Below are 6,072 nucleotides of genomic sequence, written 5' to 3' on the forward strand. Positions count from 1 at the left end.
ATATCTTCTTTTGAAAAGTATCTGTTCATATCCTTCTCCCACTTTTGGATGGGTTTGTTTGTTTTTTTCTTGTAAATCTGTTTTAGTTCTTTGTAGATTCTGGATGTTAGCCCTTTGTCAGATGGGTAGATTGCAAACATTTTTTCCCATTCTGTTGGTTGCCAGTTCACTCTAATGGTGTTTCTTTTGCTGTACAGAAGCTGTGGAGTTTAATTAGGTCCCATTTGTCTATTTTGGCTTTTGTTGCCAATGCTTTGGTGTTTTAGTCATGAAGTCCTTGCCTGTGCCTTTGTCCTGAATGGTTTTACCTAGGTTTTCTTCTAGGGTTTTTATGGTGTTAGGTCTTATGTTTAAATCTTCAATCCATCTGGAGTTGATTTTAGTGTAAGGTGTCAGGAAGGTGTCCAGTTTCTGCTTTCTGCATATGGCTAGCCAGTTTTCCCAGCACCATTTATTAAACAGGGAATCCTTTCCCCATTGCTTATTTTTGTCAGGTTTGTCAAAGATCAGATGGTTGTAGATATGTTGTGTTGCCTCCGAGGCCTCTGTTCTGTTCCATTGGTCTGTATCTCTGTTTTGGTACCAGTACCATGCTAGTTTGATTACTGTAGCCTTGTAGTATAGTTTGAAATCAGGGAGTGTGATGCCTCCAAGTTTGTTCTTTTTGCTTATGATTGTCTTGTCTATGCAGGCTCCCTTTTGGTTCCGTATGAAGTTTAAGGTGGTTTTTTTCCAGTTCTGTGAAGAAGGTCATTGGTGGTTTGATAGGGATAGCATTAAATCAAGAAATTACTTTGGGCAGTATGGCCATTTTCATGATATTGATTCTTCCTAACCATGAGCATGGAATGTTTCTCCATCTGTTTGCGTCCTCTCTTATTTCGTTCAGCAGTGGTTTGTAGTTCTCCTTGAAGAGGTCCTTTACATCCTTTGTTAGTTGTATTCCTAGGTATTTTATTATCTTTGTAACAATTGTGAATAGGAGTTTGCTCATGATTTGGCTCTCTGTTAGTTTGTTATTGTCGTATAGAAATACTTGGTGATGTTTTTATAATCAGAATGTATGCCACGGGAACTTAACTTTTGTTTATATCAGTTAGCCTGTGGTAAAAGGAGTTTCATTATACATCCTTTCACTTAAAGATGCCATTTCCAAGAACCTACGGACAACTGTCAAGGTGAAGATTTACTGTAACTCAATCTTCATCCCTATCGTAAAACATTGTCAGAGAGCACTGGAGAACTACAAGAGCCTCTAGGGTTGAGTCATGGAAATAGAACCATTGTCCTCTGTTGAGAAGAAAGTCAGATGAGGGCTATGTAGAACATGAGACTGCTTGTGGGTGGGTAATATCTTAAGGACTGTGAGACTCATTCAGTAATGGTAGATTTCCCTCTTTATCTATGATCAAAACCATTGGTAGAACCACAGAGCTGTGACAACAGAGAATATGAGTATGTGAAGCTGTTTCCCTCTTCCTTGTCCCTGATTTCTTTTCCCCTTACATCTTTCTATTCCTCTAAACTCATTCCATGTCAGAGAACTGAAGTGAGCAATCTATAAGGACAAGCATTCTATGTCTAAGTCTATGTGCACATGGTTAAACACTTCCTTGGGAAACATTACTAGAGGAGTGATTGCAGTCTCAAAGGGTGTGCACTCTTTTAAATATCTTTTCATGTTTGTTGACAATATAATAATACTCAGGAAAGTTTGAAAATTGCTATTCTCTGATTGCGATGATTATTTCCAGTGTTGAGTCAGGGAAAAGCATGGCCCTCCTGAGACTGGCGCACAAAGTGAATGAACTGAGTCTTGTGTAGAAGTGAGGAGTAGACAGAAACTTTACTCAGTATGAGGATAATAGCATGGAAGGAAGAGCATAGGACTGGGAATCAACAGGCCTGGGTTCCAGTGCAAATTTTACCAACTTGATATGAAAACATATCAAGGGCTTTTCTTTGAAGACACTAGCCATTCCTGTGTGGCAGAGTACCAGACCAGCATCATATTAACCAGCCTTGATCCAAGTTTTCATCAAACCAATATAAGGTCCCTGCCATGTAAGAGACAGTGAGGGCCCTTACATCCTGTGTGATTCATACCTGGTCTCCTGAGGGTAGAGATCTCTGTCATCTGTTATACAGGCATATTAAATATTTATTTCACACAGGTTTTGTGAGGAAAAAAAGAGAAAATCTATAGAAAGTCCTATAATGCTTAAATAATATATGTTTAGCCTCTCTTGTGTTCTCCCTCCCACAACATGTATGACTTAAATATGAACATCTCATAGAGATCAGACAGATTTGAAGCAGCAGGAAAAGAAACATATACATATTTACACAATGGATAAGCTTTGCTGCCCTTTTTTTGTAGGATGAGATACCTGAGGGTAGTGGAAGTAAGGAAGGAAATCATCCCCTAATTAATTTCTTTTTATTTGTGATATTGTATTTACTACAAACATGACACTCTAAGATCAGGCCTGTTAATGTTTGCATCTGCATTATATTCTTCCAGAAGTTTTCTTATCCAGGTATTTGCATACTTATGCATGCATGTATTTGTATTTATACACAGAAAATAACATATCATATTACATGTAATTTTGCAACCTCCTATATCACTGTAGCGGGTTGAATTGTGTCACTCAAAAAGGTTACTTCAGACTGGGTGTGGTGGCTGATGCTTGTCATCCCAGCACTTTGAGAGGCTGGAGTCGGAGGATCTGCTTGAGGCCAGGAGTTTGAGACAAGCCTGGGCAACACAGCAAGACTCTGTCTCTAAAAACAAAATAAAATAAAAAGAATAAAAGGTATCTCTAAATCTTAACCCCCATATCCGTGAATGAGGCCTTACTTAGAAATAAGATTTATGCAGGTATAATTAAGCTAAGGATCTCCAGATGTGAATATCCTGGACGGAGGTTGGTGCCTAAATCCAATGACTGGTGTATATATAAGAGAAAGAAGAGGGAGACTTGACACACATAGGAAGAAAGACATGTAAAGATGGAGGCAGAGGCCAGGCACGGTGGCTCATGCTTGTAATCCCAGCACTTTGGGAGGCTGAGGCAGGAGGATCACTTGAAGCCAGGAGTTCAAGACCAGCCTAGGCAATATAGCGAGACCCCCCCCATCTGTACAAAAATAGAAAAATTAGCTGGGCATGGTGGCACGTGCCTGTGGTCTTCATTGCTTGGGAAACTGAGGTGGGAGGATCCTTTGAGCCTAGGAATTCAAGGCTGCAGTGAGCTATGATTGGTCCATTGCACTCCTGCTCTACAGCCTAGGCAACAGAGTGATACCGTAAAAAAACAAACAAACAAAAAAGGAGGCAGAGACTGGAGTCATGCTGACACAAAACAAGTAAACCAGGAACCACTAGATATGAGAAGAAGAAAAAAGATTTTCCCCCTAGAACTTTCAGGTCCTGTTGACATCTTGGTTTCAGAGTTCTGGTCTCAAGAACAGTAAGAGAATAAATTACTGATGCTTTAAACCTGCAGTTTGTAGTTACTTGTTATAACAGCTTTAGGCTAAAATTTCTTATGTGCTAATGGCTTTTATGTATTGATTCATTCAATGGTCACAGTGCCCTTCTGAGACAGACATAATGTTATTCTGATTCTGTAAATGAAAAACCAGAGAGACAAACAAAATAAAGACTTTGCCTGAGACTGCACAATTAGGGAGTGGAACAACATGAATTTGTGTCCAGTACATCCTGCTCCAGAGCCAAAAAAAAATGTCAAAGACTTGTTGTTAAGAGAAAGAGGCAGCCTGCAAATATCACTAAAAGTAACTTTCAGTATCTTAATATATGTCTACAAAATAGCCGGATCTAGTAACAAAAGATAGTCTGTGACGTTGGTGAGAGCAATTTTATTGCAATTAGGGGTACAGGAGCCACAGTGTAGCTGTAGTGTAAATAAGAAGTCAGTATGACATGAAGAATATTAACAGGAATGTAGAAATCACTTTCTGGAACTGTGTCTTTCAAGGGGAAGGGAGAAAGAAAGAACGAGAAACACTAAGACACAGACTTGTGGCTTAATAGGATGAGGAGTCCAAAAATGGATTTTTTAAAAAAATCTCCAATTCAATTTTAAGAAACAAACGGAAACAAATAAACAAAAAACCAAGGTCTCCTTCTATCGCCCAGGCTGGAATGCGGGGGAGCCGTCATAGCTCACTGCAGCCTACATCTCCTGCTGGGCTCAAGTGATCCTCCCACCTCAGCCTCTGGAGTGGCTGGGACTACAGGCAGGCACAACCATGCCCTGCTAACTATTTTTTATTTTTTGTAGAGACCAGGGTCTCACTTTTTTGCCCACGCTGATCTTGAACTCTTGGCCTCAAGTGATTCTCCACACTCAGCCACCAAAAGTGCTGGGATTACAGGGGTGAGACATCATGGTCAGACGCAATTCCTTGAAAATTGAGCAAGTTTAAAAGTTAGTGTGTGCTGGGCGCAGTGGCTCATGCCTGTAACTGCAACAGTTTGGGAGGCCGAGGCAGATGGATAACCTGAGGTCAGGAGTTCGAGACCAGCCTGACCAATGTGGTGAAACCTATCTCTACTAAAAATACAAAAATTAGCCAGGCATGATGGCAGGCGCCTGTAACCCCAGCTACTTGGGAGGCTAAAGCAGGAGAATCGCTTGAACCTGGGCGGCAGAAGTTGCTGTGAGCCGAGATTGCATCACTGCACTCCAGCCTAGGCAACTCCATCTCAAACAAAAAAGAAAAAAAGTTAATGTGAAAGAACCATCATCTCAGATTTAACCCTTGAAGTTGCCCATATACACATTTCCCTTCTTACTCTCTTATTTTCACTTTAGAGCTAACGAGATGCCTCCACAATGGAATAATATGGGTTTTGAGCTCAACACATATTTCATTATTAGCGAATGAAAAAATGAGCAATTCTGTATCTAAGAAATGCTGTAATTCCTGGATATTTGCCTCTCAGGAAGGCAGTAAATGGCTGAAATCCTGGTGTGATGTGACTGCATAATCTATGGCCTGAGGACACTGCACTGGTGACTGTGGGATGGGTCCAGAATTTTTTTAAAAAATAAATTTATTAATGAACAAAGCAGTCCAGGAGCAGCAGTTAGGCAAAAACCATGCCTTGTGTTCTTGGTGAGACCTATCACTAAATTCACCTGATGAGTTCAAAGACACAGTTGTCTTCCCAGTGCAGGAATCTGGATTTCGGTGTGCTCAGAGGCATGATGTTCAACAAAAAAGAAGAGATTTTTTTATGAGATTATGAAACATTCAAGAATGTAGAGAACATTCTGTCCAACATTTAAGACATGCAAAGACAACTTTTCTTGACTTATGGATGTTTATGTCTTCTCTAAATTCACATGTTGAAGCTTTAAACCCTGATGTGATGACATTTGAAGACAGGGCCCTTGGGAGGTAATTAGGGTTAGATGAGATAATGGGTGGGGGATCTTCATGATGAAATTAGTGCCCTTATAAGAGATACATCAGGCGCTCGCTTCGGCAGCACATATACTAAAATTGGAAAGATACAGAGCAGATGAGCATGGCCCCTGTGCAAAGATGACACGCAAATTCGTGAAGCGTTCCATATTTTTAGATATAGACCAATGGAACAGAACAGAGGTCTCGGAGGCAACACAACATATCTACAACCATCTGATCTTTGACAAACCAGACAGAAACAAGCAATGGGGAAAGGATTCCCTGTTTAATAAATGATGTTGGGAAAACTGGCTAGCCATGTGCAGAAAGCAGAAACTGGACCCCTTCCTGACACCTTACACTAAAATTAACTCCAGATGGATTAAAGACTTAAACATAAGACCTAACACCATAAAAACCCTAGAAGAAAATCTAGGCAAAACCATTCAGGACATAGGTGTCGGCAAGGACTTCATGACCAAAACACCAAAAGCATTGACAACAAAAGCCAAAATAGACAAATGGGACCTAATCAAACTCCACACCTTCTGCACAGCAAAGGAAACAGTCATTAGAGTGAATCAGCAACCAACAGAATGGGAAAAAATTTTGCTGTTTACCCATCTG

The 6,072-nt window shown here is 40.3% G+C and overlaps 1 non-coding gene across 1 annotated transcript; it reads left to right on the forward strand.

Annotated features, from left to right (window-relative positions):
- Positions 1 to 5,511: 5,511 nt before the first annotated feature.
- LOC119469454 lies at positions 5,512 to 5,618 on the forward strand. Its single transcript, XR_005198276.1, has one exon. It is a non-coding gene; the product is annotated as a U6 spliceosomal RNA (small nuclear RNA).
- The last annotated feature ends 454 nt before the right edge of the window (positions 5,619 to 6,072 follow it).

This window comes from Cebus imitator, unplaced genomic scaffold, assembly GCF_001604975.1.
Source record: "Cebus imitator isolate Cc_AM_T3 unplaced genomic scaffold, Cebus_imitator-1.0 Scaffold658, whole genome shotgun sequence".
Taxonomy (NCBI): Eukaryota; Metazoa; Chordata; class Mammalia; order Primates; family Cebidae; genus Cebus; species Cebus imitator.